The sequence below is a fragment of the Paramisgurnus dabryanus genome, chromosome 15 (assembly GCF_030506205.2).
Source record: "Paramisgurnus dabryanus chromosome 15, PD_genome_1.1, whole genome shotgun sequence".
Classification (NCBI taxonomy): Eukaryota; Metazoa; Chordata; class Actinopteri; order Cypriniformes; family Cobitidae; genus Paramisgurnus; species Paramisgurnus dabryanus.
Genome location: NC_133351.1, coordinates 14,136,785 through 14,155,553, shown reverse-complemented (window position 1 = coordinate 14,155,553; position 18,769 = coordinate 14,136,785).

Here is an 18,769-nt window from a genome sequence, read left to right as displayed (position 1 = left end):
TACATTTATGCATTTTATCCAAAGCAACTTAGACTTAAAGCATTTAAGCTATATATATTTATGAGCAAAGTAATGCAAGTTACTTAATTAACTTAATTAAGTTAATTAATTAGATGTAAAAAAATCAATGTACTACATTAAAATGAATGTATTAACGTAGATTTACGAACTCATGCATGCACGCCTGAACGGGAACAGATTCAGTCATTTTTGCGATGGAAATTTCTGAATGCAGAACTTCTCAGTCATAAAAGCCACCTGCAAGGCCTGACAGAGATCAAGCCTTAGTCAAGTAAGAAAAAGTAACACAAAAGTAACGTAAGCATTGCTTTCTATAAAAAGTAACTAAGTTACGCAATTATTTACTTTATTGGAGAATAACTTAATATTGTAATGCATTACTTTAAAAGTAACTTTCCCCAACACTGTTTATAATTATGTGAAATGTAACATTTGCACTGGAAACACATTTTATAAGAGAACAGACTGTATACAATGGACTTTTGGATAAAAGCATTTTGGCATGAATGAGATAAAAAACATTTAATCTATGTGGCCGGTCATATTGTAAGAAATAAAATAAGCAATGAAAGTTGTAATACTTGCTTTTCATTATAACTTTTATGGATTTAGCTACAGAACAGTTTTCAGTTAAATATATACATATAATGTATACGTACTGTGACAAATAAATCCCATTTTAAAACGTTTGGCATTTGCAGTGTACTAAAGAGTGTCGTAACGAATGTATGCATTAGTGAAGTGTGTATTGCTGCGGATGCAAAGGAATGCCATTGGGTTTTCTCGCTCTTCTGGCAGCGTCGCTCATTCAATTCTTTCGCCATTACGTTGTCATCAAGCCATTTGGCTGCTTTAGCCTCATAAGAGCGGCACAAGAAAAGACCTGGTTGATTCAATTAAAGCCACACCAATTGAGAGCCGGCCAAGAAGGTTCTTTCAGAGAGAAACAGAAAGAAAAAGAGGAAGGTAGAGGAAAGCCTTTTATTCCATCTGTCTTGGTTTTGAGTGTGAATTTTAATGCCATTTAGGTGCCAGCAGTGTGGTACTAAAGTACAGCTGCCATGATTTACCCAACCTGTCTACTGTTGTGCCTTAAGTAGTAGTTTTTTTGCCAGGACAGTTTAGCAAATTAATACTCTATGAAGAAAAAACAGCACTTATGCATCTGATCGCCAAGGCCTGTCTATGCATGCGTTTGTCGCAGGGGCCGGCGGTGGCCGTTTGTCACTGTGAATAGGCTCATGGTGGTTCACATCATTGGGGCATTGAAGGTGTCTCCTCCCCTGTTGTAAAACAAGGGTGTGTGTCACATGGGGACACAGGAGGCATTGTGCTCTCGGCAGGGGCTACCGTACCACCCAGAGTGTTCCCTAAATCTAATCCCCCTGTCCCTGATTCCCCTAACACCTCCCCACGACCCTGTCCTGCCTACGGCTAAAACCCTCACTTTGACCACTAACCACAGAGAGAAAGACAGAGGGAGGAGAAGAAGAGTCGGGAGGGATGAAAGTAGAAGGTAAAAGAGTAGGACATAAATGATGTAGATAAATAATAAATATTATAAAGCAGCCTTGCAACAATGCAGAATTACGTAAGTGCTCATCTGAACTGAATATGCATATAGATGTGCATGCACGTGTGTACTGTATGCACATATACTATTGTTAATCTATATCTCAGAAAGGGAGCGTGGGATGAGATTACTGTCTGTAAGAAGGGAGGGGGCGTGTCTGTCAGTTTCCCCTAACACGATAGGTCAATGGGATGATTGATGGCTGCAGAAGTAAGGACAAAAAAAGGGGAGGTCAGAAAAATCAGAAAAGAAAGAGAGGAAAGAATGGAGAGGGAACGAGGGCCTTGTATCCGAGTTAGAGACGTCTGTGCACATGTGAGAGTGTGTGGGAATATTTACTGCCCTGCTAAAGTGGGCGGATCTGACTTGTTGCTAATTAGCGGGGAGGCATCTGAGCTCTGTGGACAGGGTGTGCGGGTGTGTGTGTGTAGATGAGTATGCAGGGTTAAAGAATACGACAGGATACTAGTGCCTGTGCTGACCACCTAAGATGACCCCCCCACACACATACATACATACCTAAAGTTGCACACCCCTCATTACTTTCCCCCGCCCTCTACAAATTGATGTAAATGAGCAGTGCTTGTAAAATAATGGCAAATAATTTATGGCTAACTGTCAGTTTCCTGAGTTTGCAACACAGACCAACAGCAGGGCTCTTAAACTGAAGAGTTCAGGCTTGTGTTTTTAAGAGAGGGTCTCTTGTCATCTGAAGTACTTTGAAGAGGATCTGCAAATTGCAAGCACAAACGTTCACTGGCAGGAATGCATGTGAAAACATTTTGAGACACGCGTTCATGCGTACAGTATTGAAAGTACACCAGCTGTTTATCATGCAGCATTTACTAGATTTGAGGTTTATCTATTGGTCTAGCTAAAATTGCTAAAGACATAATCTTTGTACAGTTCAGGAATCAATTACACTTTATTTGATATGATAATCCACTTACTATAAATAACTTTGCAACTACCTGTTAACTAACTCATTAACTCTCATTAGAGTGTTAGTAGACTGTAAGGGTTAGGGAAGAGGTTTGGGTTAGTGGAATAAGTTGCATGCACCTGCAAAGATACTTATAGACAGTTGAATGTCTATTGAGGGGTCATCACAATAAAGTGTTAATAGACATTAAGCAGACAGTCTACTAATACTGTAAAGTTTGATAGTTGATAAGTAGTTGCAAAGTTACTTATAATTAGTATGTCTAAACTGGACTATCAAAATAAAGTGTTACCCAGGAATCAATCTAATCCTTTTTATAGTCTGTCTGTCTGTCTGTCTGTCAAATCATAAAAATAACATCATAAATATCTCTAATCAATATTTAATTTGTTTTAGATAAATAAATAAAGGTTTAAAACTTTCTTACAGAATTAACTCACTAATATTTTCTAAAACTTGCAGGGCTAGTATCCAGAAAGTTGCTGTTCAAGCCCATATGAAGTACAAAGCAACAATTTCAGTGTTAAATTAACTCTCATAGAGTTGATTTCAACACTTTTTCAGTGTTTATATAGCTCCACACTTAATAATAAAACGTGGCGATTTTTAAGCACTTTGACCTCAGGCGCAGTAATATTAATGGAAGTTTGAGCGAGAGGGAAGTAGTCCGGGATGATGATGTTACTGGATGCCGAAGTCAAAGTGCTGCAAACTAAGTGCTCTTCCGCCATACAATATAGTTCTCAAATTTTATCCACTTAAAAAATCGCTACGTTTTATTTTGTGCCACCATACTTACTTGTGTAACTAGTCTTTAAATATGGAAAACATGGAAGTGTTTTAGTGGCTTCTAAACTCATCCCTGTTTGGATCCTAAGGAATTAATGGGGCTATGCTAAATGCTAACACATTCATGACGCATTGTACAAAGATTAATTGCACGCATTGAAAAAATAGGTATGTATTAATTTGTCTAAGTTGAGGTAAGAACATAGTAAAATATTGAAAAAAAATGTGGTGTTAAAGGGGTCATATTATGCGATTTTTTTTTAAGGTGTAAAATCTTTGGTGAACCTAGAGTGCATATGTGAAGTTCCACAGATAATTTATTATAGCTTGTTAAAATTGGCACTTTGTAGGTGCAAGCAAAAATGTGCCGTTTTGGGGTGTGTCCTTTATAATGCAAATGAGCTAATGAGATGCAAACACTGATCGCAATGATACGCACAACCGGCGCAACGTCATAGAATGTCTCTGAACAGGTTCACGCCCACTTTTGGGGGAAACAAACTAGACCTCCCATTGACTTCCATTCAAAATAGCGGAATAAAGCAACGTTCGTACACACCCGGCAGGCGTAAATAACTTAAGAAATCACTCAGATTAAACATGACGAGTAATTATCTGTCCACCCTGCCTGCCATTGAGCGCGAAAGATACATTAACACATTTAATTTGGTCATTATAAAAACATGTCTCTTTCATTCTCACAGCATCAAATTTGTGTAACAACGCTTCCAATTGGCCAGAGGTGTCTTACCCGGATATTTACTCGTACCTCATTGGGTCAACAGGGAAGACAGTAAATGATTTTACTTCGTATTTGAAAGTTACTTCGTATTTATATATTATGTCTTTATATTTAGAGTACCGAGTAAACTTTTCCCTCCAACCATACAACTAACTGGCTTAGCGATATTTCCAGCAATCACTGGATGGCGTTGTTACACAAATGTGACGCTGTGAGAATGAAAGGGACATGTTTTTATATTGACCAAATTAAATGTGTTAATGTATCTTTCGCACTCTATAGCAGGCAGGGTGGACAGATAAATACTCGACATGTTTAATCTGAGTGATTTCACAAATTATTTATGCCTGCCGGCTGTGTACAAACGTTGCTTTGTTCCGCTATTTTGTATGGAAGTCAATGGGAAGTCTGGTTTGTTTTCCCCCAAAAAGGGGCGGTGACGAAATGTACAGTCAAGTTCCCGGATGTGCCGGTAGTCCGTATGGTGACTTTAAATGAAACAGCCAACAAACATACAAAAGTAGGATGTAAAATGCAATTACAGGTTTCAGAGATTGTGATAGAGAGGATAAAGTTACAGATTGCATTAAAGGAGCATTAAAAACTTTGTGTAAATAATTTAGTTTTACTTACCATTCAATCTGCAGGACACAGAAGACTGAAATGTGTTGGCGGAGTGTAATTTCATCTATAAGGAGTTAGGTTAACAGTGGCATGATTAATTCTGTCAATTAACTCTAACTCTGAACAACAATTTACTCTAAATATTTTTACATTTACTCTTTAGGTGTTGAATTTTTAATAACACTGAAATTTTAACTCTCCAATGTTTGCTGTGTAAGCCACAAATCACTATTGTGTACTTACAGGAAGGCTTCGTATCTCAGGTTTGTCCAGGATGAAATTTCCTTTTAAGAGTGCACTGTTAATAACTTGATAATAAAATAAAACTATGCCTACATACAGGATTTAAGGATTTAATCATCATATTTGGTTCATAAACTTAATACACCTTAAGTTGTTTGACAGCAACTTTTTGTTGCCTTCTTATTTTCTTGCCTCCATCCCATCTGCTCTTTTTGGCACATTTCACACTTTCACCTTGACAAATAGGCTTAGCAAAAAAAACAGGCTCTAGTGAATTGCACAATTTTATGATAAACAAACCCCCTATTGCTAAGGGCTGCACATTACTCCAGTGCAGAGAGCAACATGGGTCAGGATAGAGATATGGAGGTACTGTGGTGGGCTGATGGAGCTTTTACAAGCTGTTGGTTATTTAAAAATAAAATGATAGCACAAACAATACCTGCTGCAGGAAACAAAAAAAAGACTAGGTGTGGGGGAGGATCTAACTACCCTGCCACATAGGGTTATGAAAAGACAATGAAACAAATCCACAATGATGTCACCAGCTTTTTAGTACAAAGAAAAAAATTTGCAAAATACGTACCCCAGCTGTTATTGAGGCAGTATCCTTCAAAAAGGTCCTAATATGTACCATTAGTTACAGATATGAATAGATTTGGTGCAAATCTTTAAGTTACTAATTTTAGCTATTTAGGTGCAAAGCTGTACTTTTTTTAAAAGGTGGGGTATAAATTTTGTCCATTTGAAGTATAAGGTTTACATCTCAAGCTCTAATTGTTTTTTAAGCAAGAGCCTATTTTCCTTATAGGGTGTTTAAAGTCAACCTTAATATTTTAGTATTTTTATGCATTTGGCAAGTACTTTTATCCAAAGCAACCATTCATTTTATCAGTATGGACAAAAACCTTTGCGTTGTTAACTCCACGGTCCAAAATCTGAGCTACAGGAACAATGCAGATGGCTGCAGAAGTAGGGACAAAAAAAAGAGGAGGTCAGAAAAATATGAATAGAAACAGAGGAAAGAACGCAGACAGAAACATCCCAACAGATATAACCCAGCCTGACTAACACAGCTTGTTAGTAAATTCCCAGAACACACATGTGGCTACATAAGGTCAAATTGCATAACTGGCATGTATTGGTATGGGTTTACAGAGCGCTACCTCATATACTGTCATCAGCGAGTTAACACCCAACTCTCAGCGGCCACGCTTGCCAGGTTGAGTGTTTAACTGACAGGTGGGAATGAGGGAATTGTATATGTGTGTGTGTTTAGGAAGCAAACTGTAATGAGGGGGCAGTGTGTGTTTAGGTCTGTAATGAGGTGTGAGAGAGAAGCGAAGACCTTAATAGGCAGCAATTACCGAGTGTGTTGTAGCTGAGCGAGTCTATTTGTGTTTGGATGCCAGGTTACTTTGACACCTACTCTCTACCAATTCCAGCAGAGAACATTTGACTGACAGCATATCAAAGCAAAATATTGTTTTAAAACACCTTTGTGTAGATGTGTGTGTGCACATGCATAACAGATAATTGTCTATTTATTCAGCCTTTATAATTCATTGGTTTTATTTATATTTACACATTTGGCAGACACTTTTATTTAAAGCGACAGTGCATTTAAGCTATACATGTCAGTATAAGTGTTCCCTAGGTATCAAACCCACAACCTTTTGTGCTGCTAATGCAATGAGCTGCTAGAACGGTTTCCTCTTAGTTGTTTTTTATTTAAAAATTTTTTGACTTTTTATTTTGCACAGTTTTTTGGGATGCAAGGCTGCAAATGCTTTGGCAATGTAAATGTACAATTATTTGTCGTGCCAATAAAGCACACTAAAAACCAAAATGGAGAGAGAAAGTGATAAATCAATCAAACAATGAAAACAAGACAATTTGGGGAAAACCTTAATCTCAATGAATCATTATATAGTTCATTTGACAATGCATTATTGTTTCAAAGCAATTTTACAAGAAACTGTGCCTTTTTAGCATAATTGGCAAGCAAAATGTGCTGCTGACAAGACATGAACCTTCCAAAGATGTTTAGCAGACTGAAAAATAAAAATCTTGCAGACTTGTCCTTCTCTTGCAAGGTACGTAATACAATTGTTGTAAATAAATATTAATGTATAAAGTACATGATAACAAAGATAAACACCACATGCTTTTCTACCGAATGTGTTATCATTGTTGAATTTTGAAGTAAACTATTAATTGATTTAAGCAAGAAAGAAAGTTAAATGTTACATCATCGTTCACCAATGCCTTTTGACTTTTGAATGACCTGGTGACGACCTCATGGGTGCACGCCGGTTTCGGGGTAGTCCTCGAAATGACCTCATCAATTAAGATGACCATGAGTTCAACACCAGACAGCCACTGAGATCGCTCTCTTTCGCTTACTCTGTACATCCTTTGTTTCCATTACTTACTATGTCCGTGTGCGTTCCTTCATTATGCCCGTCTGTTGGCTCACCCTTTCACCTACGATGAACTTCACTTGCCCCTCACTTCAGTATTTCCCCCATCAAATTTCCTTCAGTTTACTATAACTGTGATTTCCCTCATTTCATATCTTAAATTCATATCTGAGAACGGTGTATCACTTCTCGATTCAGAAAGTGAAGCTTGCTGTATAAAATGAAACATGGCCCTTTCTATTTCATAAACACAGTAAATAAGACATCACCAGGGTGGTTGAATATGGCATGTGATTATGTGGGACAGAGAGGGAAAAGAACACAGAAAAATGAGAGAAAGAGGACATGGCTCTGATCTCTGATGAATATGTAAATCCTGATAGTGGCCCTCTCTCCAGGGGATCCCCTTCACCCCTGCTTTCCCACCCCACACAAGAGATGAGGAACTGGGCCGCACTGAAGCTTAGTGGCCCGAGATCTTCATTCCCTGGATGATAATCCTACTGTCCAAAGGCACGGATAACGAGAAGAGGACCGTAATCCTTTTGTCCCTCTGTGTCACATATGTCGCTTAACACACTGTCTCTCCATCACAAGACTTCATCCAGAGCTGCAACAGATTGGACCCTCCAAAAAGGTACCGACTATCTCTCCCTCCCACCTTCTTCTCCATAAGTAGCTAACATTTGCATTCTTCAATAAGCTCCATAATGTGAAATACAGTATACACAACCAACACCCACAATAACTAAGATGTTACAAAAAACTAAATCATGCCCTTAGAAAAATTACTATAGTTTGTAACTGTAGTAAAACCATAGTAATCAATACGCCACAAAAGCCATAACCAAACTTTCACAGAAACATTTTTATAATGGTATACACAAACTCAGAGTATCAATATCACATTTCCATATTGCTGCGTGGGTGGCAATGCAGTGGGGTATACGCGTGAGAATATTTACTTTCATGTGTGCGTGTGCGCCTCAGGTTAAGATGCACCCCTAGTCTCCCTCTGCGCCCGCCCGCCTCTCTCAACCCCAAGGCGCTTTGTGTCATGGAGGACCTGTTGGTATCCGTCTTTGTCTTTGAGCGTGCATGTCCATGGGCATATGGTTGATCCACCTCCAATAGGTTCATGTAGGCAGAAAACAGCCATTCATATGCCTATTCAGTCAAGCAGCTAAAGACACAGATTACTATGTCATAACACGGAGGGTGGGAGAGAAGGAGGGGCTATAGTGATAGTGAGAGAGAAGAGGGTGAGAAAGAGAGATTACTTTATAAAGTTACTCTGATCTCCGTGTGTGTGGCACAACGATTGTGCCAAAAAGATTGCTCCATTGTCTGGCTTTCGTGCATCAGTTTCAAACGCCTATAGCCTAAATGTGTTGCATCAATAACTTTAGAAATGGAGATGCGTTTGAAGCAAAGTGTGCTTTATGCTCTTCTTAATAGCACAAAAAAGTGCTGGTAGTAAATGGTGTTAAAATGGATTCACACAGAAATGAAAAAGTTTTAACATTTTGAAGATGAGTGATTTATGATTTGTGTAACACTTACATTTTATAATAATAAGTAGTTAAGGGTACAACACTAAAGGTGCTACAAAAGTTATAGAATAACTATTTTGGTTACTCAACGAACCATTCAGTCAAAGCTTTTTCAAAAGAACCATCTTACCGTCTAAAGATCCTTTGAAGACAATAAACAGAAAGGTTCTGTGGATATTAAAGGTGCATTGTGTAACTTTTAGAAGGATATCTTGACAGAAATGCAATGTAATATACATAACTATATTATCAGTGGTGTATAAAGACCTTACATAATGAACTGTTATGTTTTTATTACCTTAGAATGAGCCGTTTTTATCTCCATACATTGCAGGTATCCATGTTTCTATAGTAGCCCTGAACAAACTGTTTAACAGAGCGCGTTTCGTCCCTACTTTGTCTCATGTTTGTCCTGTGGCGGCTACCATACCGTTTTGAAATTGAGGGGTGAGGTGTTGGTTGCAATTAGCAATCTTGACACTAGATGTCGCTAAAATTTACACACATCACCTTTAAAGAATCCTTATAGACACTTTAATAGCCCACATGATCAAATAGTTGCACGCACATTTTGGCAACAGAAGTGGTGATGTTCCCAAATGGTTCTAATGTGTTAGCAACTTAAAGGGGCGGTTTCCCGGACAGGGATTAGACTAGTCCTAGACTTAAACACTTTTAAGAGCTCTCCAAACTGAAAACAACTTGCACTTACATATCTTAAAATACTTCAGGGCCCTTTGTTTTACCTCAAAATGCACACAGGTAATGTTTTTAGTAAGGCATGTTTGTTAAAACTAGTTATATTTCCTAATTAAACTAAGGCCTAGTCCTGGATTAAGCTAATCCTGGTCCGGGAAACCGCCCCAAAAAGTTTATCAAAACAGTTTCCCAGCATCAAAATGTCTGGTTGTTGCGTTTATGGTTGCACTAATATTTTGTATATTTTTATAATATTTTTTTTATTATATTATTATTATATTATAGATCACAGATCTGGTAGCCGGATACCATTTGATAAAGTCAACTTTTTAAAATAACTTTCTTTGTCTGTGTTGATTAATCCCCTCGCGTAGCTTGACACGTTGCTGATTCTCGCCATACTTCCGTTGCCAAAATGCGCGCACATACATTGCTACATCATCACTGTGTACAAACAGTAAAAAGATGGGACCATACAGCAAAAAATGTTTTAGCATCTTTATGTTTTTGTAGATAAAAGGATTTTTCAGCAAACATATTCTTATTTCATTTTGTTCTATGTTGGGTACAGAAATGACACACTTTATCTTTATAGTTCTTCATCAATAAAGTTTACGGCTACCTCACGTACTGAAATATTCCCTTCCATATTTTTGTTTATAAACCATTCACTATTCGTACCCCTACGCTGTCTACTTGTCCAACTGGCTTGTAATCTGTCTCTCTCCCATAGCACAGTTCTGTCTCTGCGTGCCCATCCATGAGCACCTTTTCTGCCCTCTTACAGGATAGAAAAACTCTTTCTGACAGTAATGCCCATCACTGTCTCACTTCCTCTTGTTCTGATGACCTCACGTTCTCAGGCCCCAACCGTTTGTTCGGCAACAGTGTCAACACTGTCATTATGGACACATTGTCCTTATTAATTAATGAGTGATGTTGTTTATTTCTCTCTCTCTCCCTCTCTCTGTACTCATTCGGGCAAATGCGGATTAACATATTCATGAGTCGGACAGCTTTGCAGCAGCTTGTCGGCGAATGGGCTGTCTCTGTTTAGCCCCTGTGTTTTTGTCTTTCTCCATACCTAACCTCGTTTGCTGGGCAGATCCCTGAACCATTAGAGCTCATGATCCCTTTATGCCAGCCAGACAGGAGGGTCGGGTTATGAACCCAAACGCTACCGTTTCACGCACCAGCGAACACACCCCGGGTAATAAGGCTCAGATACTAAGTGTTACAAACTGATTAAAATGTCTGTGTTACAACTTTATCTAAGCACAATACACAATGCTGTCATCATCTATGAGGAACTACAGCGGCTTCCCCTTACGAAAATTAACCATTTTTTTGTGGTAAAAGTGTAGTAAACATGGTTTTTTAGTGTATTGATTACAATTAGCAAAAGCATGGTTTTACTACACCCTTAGAAAGGATGTGTTAATTTTTTACACATCTTTTTGTGATAAGCTTTTAAAACATTATGTGTAATTTTAACACATTATGTGTCATTCTGTGTTGATTTTGTGTTAAAAGTAACACACAAGTTGTGTTAAAAGTAACACAAAATGTGTTGTTTCAATAATAACACAGAGATGAGTGCATTCTGGGACAAAGCATTTAGTGTGTTGTCCCAGAATCAACACTAATGTGTTATTTTTAACACATCCGCTCTAAGAGTGTAAAGAGTGTAAAAACATGTTTGTTTTTTTAACTGTACCATGGTTCATTTTCGTAAGGGTTATACTGCTCCAAAACTGTTTAACTGTTCCCGGTATGGGCGTTTATTAATCAGATGTTTATTATTTCTTGTCATATGTATAAACATAAAGCTTAATTGGTTGAACCTCATAATTAACCCCAGAACATTATCTGTTTCACTAAAGGTTCTTAAATTTAATTGATTTCTAATCACAGCCAAAAAAGTAAAATAAATAAATAAACAAATAAATGAAACTAAACACTTTGTAATCACTGTTGACTTTGCTTAGATAATGGAACATTAAACATCTTAAGTTATTTTGGTAAAAACGGCGTACCAAAAATGTAACCAAATACTCATAGCTGGAAGTCTGACCCTGGACCACAAAACCAGTAAAGAAGATACAACTATTTGAAAAATCTGGAATCAAACTACTGAGAAAAATGTCGCCTTTAATGTTGTCCAAATAAAGTTCTTAGCAACTGCATCTACTCACAAAAATAGAGTTTTAAAATATTTACGTTAAGAAATGTACTAAATATCTTCATGGAACATGATCTTAATATTATATTCTAATGATTTTTTTGCATAAGAGAAAATAAGATTGCTCATTATGACCCACACAATTTGTTATTGCAACTAATATACCTGTGTGACTTAAGACAGCTCACATATCAGGTCTACAGTTAACCTAGACGGTGAAATGATGGCCATTGCTTGCTGGGTATTCCTGATATTGTATTTAATGTGCATACCTTTAAATTAGTATTAGATTATGTTTATAAACTATTAATATAATGACTGTGTGTCTGTTTACTGTGAATCTTTAATATACTGTATGTATAACCCATAACAAGTATTTGTGACCAATTTATCAAACTCTACGTGCATTTCTTAGGTCTCGATTTATGCCATTTGTGAAAAAGAATCTCTTATAGTCATTTCAGTCATCAAACAACCTTGCTAATGGCTAAATTTCTTTTATGCACACACAGGAACACAAACTGAACACTACAACGTTCTCTATCAGCAACTCATTGCCTAACGCCCGTACACACACTCACACACTGAACTAGCACTCACCAATTTGTAGCCTGCGCAGTCACATTGTTTGTTCAGTCTTGCAGTGCCGACCGCTTCGTTAGCTTGGCCTTTAACAAGCTGCTTAATTGAGCTGTCTAGCAGGCCACCTGTCGCCCTGCACCTCATTAGCATACTAATGCTCATACATTGTGCTGCAGTGACAGCCAGAGAGAGAGAGAGACAGAGAGAGAGGGATAAGGAAGCTGGATGAAAACTTATACAGAGAGACATTATGATTGACAATATTTGATTTAAATATTGAAAAACATATATTAATTCTATAAGGTTTGATTAATGTGATGTTACTTATCAAACTATATTCAAGTTAATGATATTTCAGAGAACTGTTGGAGAGCTTAATATTAAAACTTGTGAAGACTGGAACTGAAATAGCGTGTGATGAATGGGTTACTGGAAAACAAAAAAATGATCACTGATTCATCTAATCACTCAGTGGATGTATTTGGGCAATGCTTCTGCAATGGTCATGCAAAGTCCATGGAAAGGATTAATAGGCTTTTTATCCTACTGTCAAGTGAATCCTCACTTTTTGCAAGATTATGCAGAACTCTCTCACTTGAAAAAGACAGCCCACTACAAGAAGAATTCAACTGGGCTTCACTCATTGACCCCATTTTCTCTCCCTTTCCCTTTTTTATTTAGAAAATTCAATGCAGTGTTCATTCAGTCAACCAATCAGGTAAAAAAACTTTAAATACAGATACTGTAAACACTATTTTTAAGGATCAGTCCATTAGTTAAAAAAAATCCAGATAATTTACTCACAACCATGTCATCCAAAATGTTGATGTCTTTCCTATGTTTTTGAGGAAAACATTTTATGGACTTTAATGGACCCCAACACTTAACAGTTTTAATGCAGTTTAAAATTGCAGTTTCAAAGGACTCTAAACGATCCCAAATGAGGCATAAGGGTCTTATCTAGCAAAACGATATAATAAAAAATATGCACCACAACTCGTCTTCCTCCAGTCCTCTGACGCGCCAGCGCGATCTCACGTAATACGTCATCATGTCAAGAGGTCACGGATGACGTATCGAAACTACGCCCAGTGTTTACAAGTGTGGAGAAAGAGGCCCGTTCCGACGTTGTTGTATGTCGAATGATACTAATTAATGTCTTTGTGTCAGTTTATTGTTTAAAATGGTCCGCAGATGTGCGTTTCATATATGTAACACGTGACCTTTCGACATCATTACGCAATTACGTGATGTCGCGCTGACGCGTCATAGGACTTGAGGAAGATGAGAAGTTGTGGTTTAAAAGTGCATATTTTCCATTTTTCTTGCCAAAAATGACAATCGTTTCGCTAGATAAGACCCTTATGCCTCGTTTGGGATCGTTTAGAGTCAAGTAAAGACATAAACAATTTGGATGACATGGTGGGGAGTAAATTATCTGGATTTTTTTAAGAAAATGGACTAATCTTGTAAGAGAAAACAAAAACAGATGCCATTACACACAAAAAGAGATTAATTGCATGGTTTTAAATTACCATAAAGCAGACCATTTAAATAAACAGCAAATATACAACCATAGTAAATACACTTAAATTCTGATTATTTAATATTTTAAACATTTAATTATACATTTAATCTGAATATACACAAAACAATCACTACGGAAACATTAACCCATTAATCAAACCAATGTCCAAATGTACATTTCCCCTATGTGTCGCAGAATGACACATAGGGAAAAGATATAAAACTTCACCGGCTACATCTCCATTGACTGTCGTAGCTTAATTCGGCACAAAATATTTTTTTCTTACATCCAAGTAATGGCAGCCATGCGGTGCTCACTTCTCAGTGAATCAACTTCACTTGGTGCGTTCTAGTTTGTGCATTCTGGCTGAGAGAAGGGCGCCAACGGCTTGCCACCACATATACTGGGTGCACACGCAGTTGCTCAAGTGCCTGCTTTCATTCAATTCATGACATGCAGCTGCAAGACCAAAGATCTACCTGCCAGAGAGAGAAAGAGAGGACTGCAGAGCTTTTTGTGAATGGTCAAATGGCTTGACAAGTATTGTTGTGTGTGATTGGAGCATTCAGATGCACACATGTAATTCACACACTTTCTTTGCCACACACAAACTAAACTTTTGAAGAACAGTTTGATAATCTTTGGTCCTGACCCTTGAAGGCCAAGTTCCAACCAGATGGAGAGACATCCACTTCATCCATCGATGACTGTGAACTTTGACCTGAAACAGGCTGACCACACTCACACAGACTGGTCTTGGTGGATAAACATATAGCCACACAACAACACATTTGATGGTTGAAAGCATTGATGGTTTGCTATTCCCCAGGAAAGAGAAAACTATTCGGTGGTGAAGGTCTGACAGCAGAAAGCTGGCACAGGCAAACCAGCACACAAAAGATAAGAGGCACCACACTGGGCAACCCCTCTGCTCTTTTTCAGTAACAGAAAAAAGTGTGATTGGCTACATTCTTTAACTCATTGCGAAGGGATAAATGCAGGGAAGCACAGACAACTGATCATTCAACGTCATTAAAGTGGACAGAGAATGAAAAACATTTTTACCTTGTCTTTGTTGAATAATAGTAGTCTACCCGCATTCACAAACATACAACAAGTGCTAAACATGCTTAACATCTCAGTCTCATAGAAATTCCTCTTTTAGAAATGTCAGCCAGAAAACGGCCCAATCTGAAAAACTGATGCTTATGACATCACAGGCATCTCACTGCCCCTCCACTTTAAAATAATTGGCTACATTTTTTGAGTGGCAGCAAAGTCAGCCAATTAGTAATGAGATTGCAAGTTAAGCCAGTAGGAGGAGCCAAATAGGTGCAAAACCATTTGTTTAAAATCCCCCACCCTAATAGAGCTATCTGAGAGAGGTTTTTAGGAAGCTTCTAAGGCATTACAGACCCAAACAAATTTTTTTTGTCTATATGTCACATCACAGAACAAGGATAAATACCCCATTCAATTATTCTTTGTCACCTTTAAACGAATGTCAGTGCTATACAGTTAAATAAACAACTTTGACAACAGTCACAGACAACAACAACAGGCTACGTTAATTTAGACTTAAAATATATATAGCTACACATGCACTTCGCATGGGCACATGTATTTTTTAGGACATTTCAGTACAATCTCATGGGAATTCAAATGTATTTTACGAGGTGGCCAATTCGTACACTGTAAAAACAATCAAGTCAATTCAACCTACTATTTTAAGTTTTGGGTTGTGATACGTTGACAAGTTAAAATTGTTTAACTTAATTTGTACATAAAATATTTGTTGATTTTATAATTTTATAGTGTATAATTTCGTATCATGTCATTTCAGTACAATTTGCCTTCACTCTGTGAAGTTGGGGTTAGGGGAGGGGCTTTATGAATGTTTTTTTCTAGTAACCTTGCTTTTTGTAAGATTCACTTTCTACAAACTCATATGAAATGGCCACCTCGTAAAATGCGTACTGTACGTCTTCCTGTGAGAACAAATTGGACATTTAAAAGCATCTTAAAGAGCACCTATTGTCCGATTCATGTTTTTACATATACTTTGGTGTGTAAGTGTGTATTATTACATGTTAACAATATGCGAAAATTACATACCTCAAAGTAAACGATGACATGAGTTATCGTCTCCAACCTAAATCTCTTTTCTTGGATTACAACAAGCTTTTCTAATCTGTGCATTTCAGGAAAGTGTCAAATCTGAAGCTACAAAAATGTATGACATGTGGAAAATAATGTGTTTTTTAACCATAAACCACACAAACACATTATATTATACCAAATACACAAAATAATTTTTTTTTTAGCAATGAAATATGTGCACTTTAACAAAGATCACTGAAAATGATACTATTATTTAGGGGTGGCACGGTTCACAAAACCCTCGGTTCGATTCGTATCACGGTTCTATGGTCACGGTTCTCGGTTCAGTACGATTCTTGTTGTTATTTTTTCTTTAAATTTTTAACACTCCACAGTATTAAAAAAAAGTTATATCATGTAATCATGCACAAACTGAATTTGACTTTAAGCACATTATTGGGACCATCTCTGAGGAAAGCCAGATGAGATTTTGATAGAGCAAGAGGGAAGACATTGATGATTTCAACATGCTTTTCATTTATTTGGCAAAAAAGAGAATGTGTATTGCCATCTACATGAACTTTATGTGCATTTTTAGCACACAAAGATAACTTGCATTTATTAAAATGCCAACTTCAGTGTAGCTCTTAGATTTATCACCCGGAGGCTGCTTTTATACTGAGAGTTTATGTGGACGAGAGAGAAACATAACCTTTGCACCTGTAATATTAAAATCTCTTTAAGTCTCTTTTGTCCACTTTTGACCACTTCTGTCCTGATTACTTTGAGAGGCAATTTCTGAAATAAGATCGCGCAACTTTCACACGCTAGCAAAATGAAACTACGCGGAAATCAGCCGCTTTAATTTTATCAATGAAAGGCTAAAAATAGCGCTAAAGACGTAAAACAGTGTTCAGTACCTCAGATTAAATAAATGGTAGCTGTAGCTGTTCGAGCACATTCAACCCATAGACTGCAGTTCAATCTATTGTTTTATTTCCGCTGTCATCATAGTTAACATGAAATAAAAATATGTTTCCACACACCAAACTTATACGACGCTGGTGCATCCTCCAACTGCGGGCAGACTTCTTTTTCTCTCCCACTTGTCATTTCTACACGTAACATAACCTGCAGTACTTATACTCCAAACCAGTCACCTCTTCTTTCGCGCGAAAGGGAAACACGCTATCTGAGGTCACATACAGGGAATGAGACTACATTGCGCATGCCACGAACCGTTGAACCGTGCGGCACACACGCGCTCCGAACCGAGACAAGCGAACCAAACGGTTCGGATTTTTTTCATGGACCGTGCCACCCCTACTATTATTAAATCAACACTATGTAGTTTCCATGTAAAAATGACTTACAGCTCCCCCATGTGGTTGAAAAGCGCAACAGTGCCTGGTATCAGACACTTTTCTGCCGGCAGGGGGAGGGGCGGGGCTGTGTGCTCTACCCCTCCACCGCCACTTTCAGAGTGTGCTTGTAGCTGCTAGGAGGCTGCTCAGGTTGCAGCAACAGTACAATTTGTCCAGTTAAAAGTTGTTCTATCACTGAAATAATTTTAGAGACATTATTTAAAGGTAAATAAAAACTACATAGTGTTGCTTTAAGATCCTATAGGCTTATATAATCAAACAGTTTCTCTCACTGATAACAAATGAACATGTTTTACTATTAAAATATTTTAACATAAAATTTTCAGTGCCAATATCAGTTTACAAGTGCAACACGCACATCAAGTACATTTAAAAAACAAGCATATTATCACTTAGAGTTGCAACCATCTGCAGATACATAATCACTTCTTTTGTTACAAATAAGAATACATAAGTGTCAGCTTTTCACAAAGTCTGTTAATATTTATGCTAATGTTATGCTAATAATCCTAATATTTAAAGAAAAGAAAATCTAGCTGCGTGGCCGTTGGTACATTCTACATTCACACCATTGAGAAACATGGCAGAAAAAGGCAATGCCCATAGAAAAGAGCTAAGAAAAGGAACTGAAAGGTAAGAGGGGGTTTCAGAAGGGAGGAGGGAGATCTGAAAAGGTGGTCATGGAAATTTAGGGGGGTGAAAGTCATATCCATGCTGCACACCCATTCAGTTCGGCCGGTAAATACTGAGCCTGGACAATCCAGCATATGCTAATCAAGACATCAACACAGCATTTACTCGTCAAACTCAGCATCCAGTCCCTCTCTCTCCCAAATTCATTCCTTCTGCTCTTTATTTCTTTTCCCCCTTACCCCTCGTTAATTATCGTGTGTCTTTCTCTTTGATAGAGAGTCTCTTGCACGAATTAGTACAATATTGCAGCCCCCTTTAAGGCTCAGCCCCCCCGGCACCCCATCCTGTTGGATTGGGCCACCTTGTGCACGTATTGGTACCGGGTTTTTCAGTATAACACTTGTCGGTTGCATGCATATGGAAATTTGAGTCTCTATTTTAGTCGCTAATTCGTCCCCCTTTATTTTTCTGCTGCAAAGGCCCCTTGCTGTGTGCCCCCCACCATAACAACTAGGGGATGCTAGGACCTCATGCTGGGGGCAACAAGGCGTTATACTATTGAGGGAACAGGGAGAAATGGACAGGGGTCAGTGCAGGGGTACACTGACAGACAAGACACGCTTCTCTGGTCAAACACCAGCCCACCCCTGTTTTGAAGCTGGAACGATTATGCCGACTTACATTGACCACCTGTTGTATCTATAGATGCGGGCAGCAGGGACAGAGTGGTTGGGCTAATGTGCTTGGAA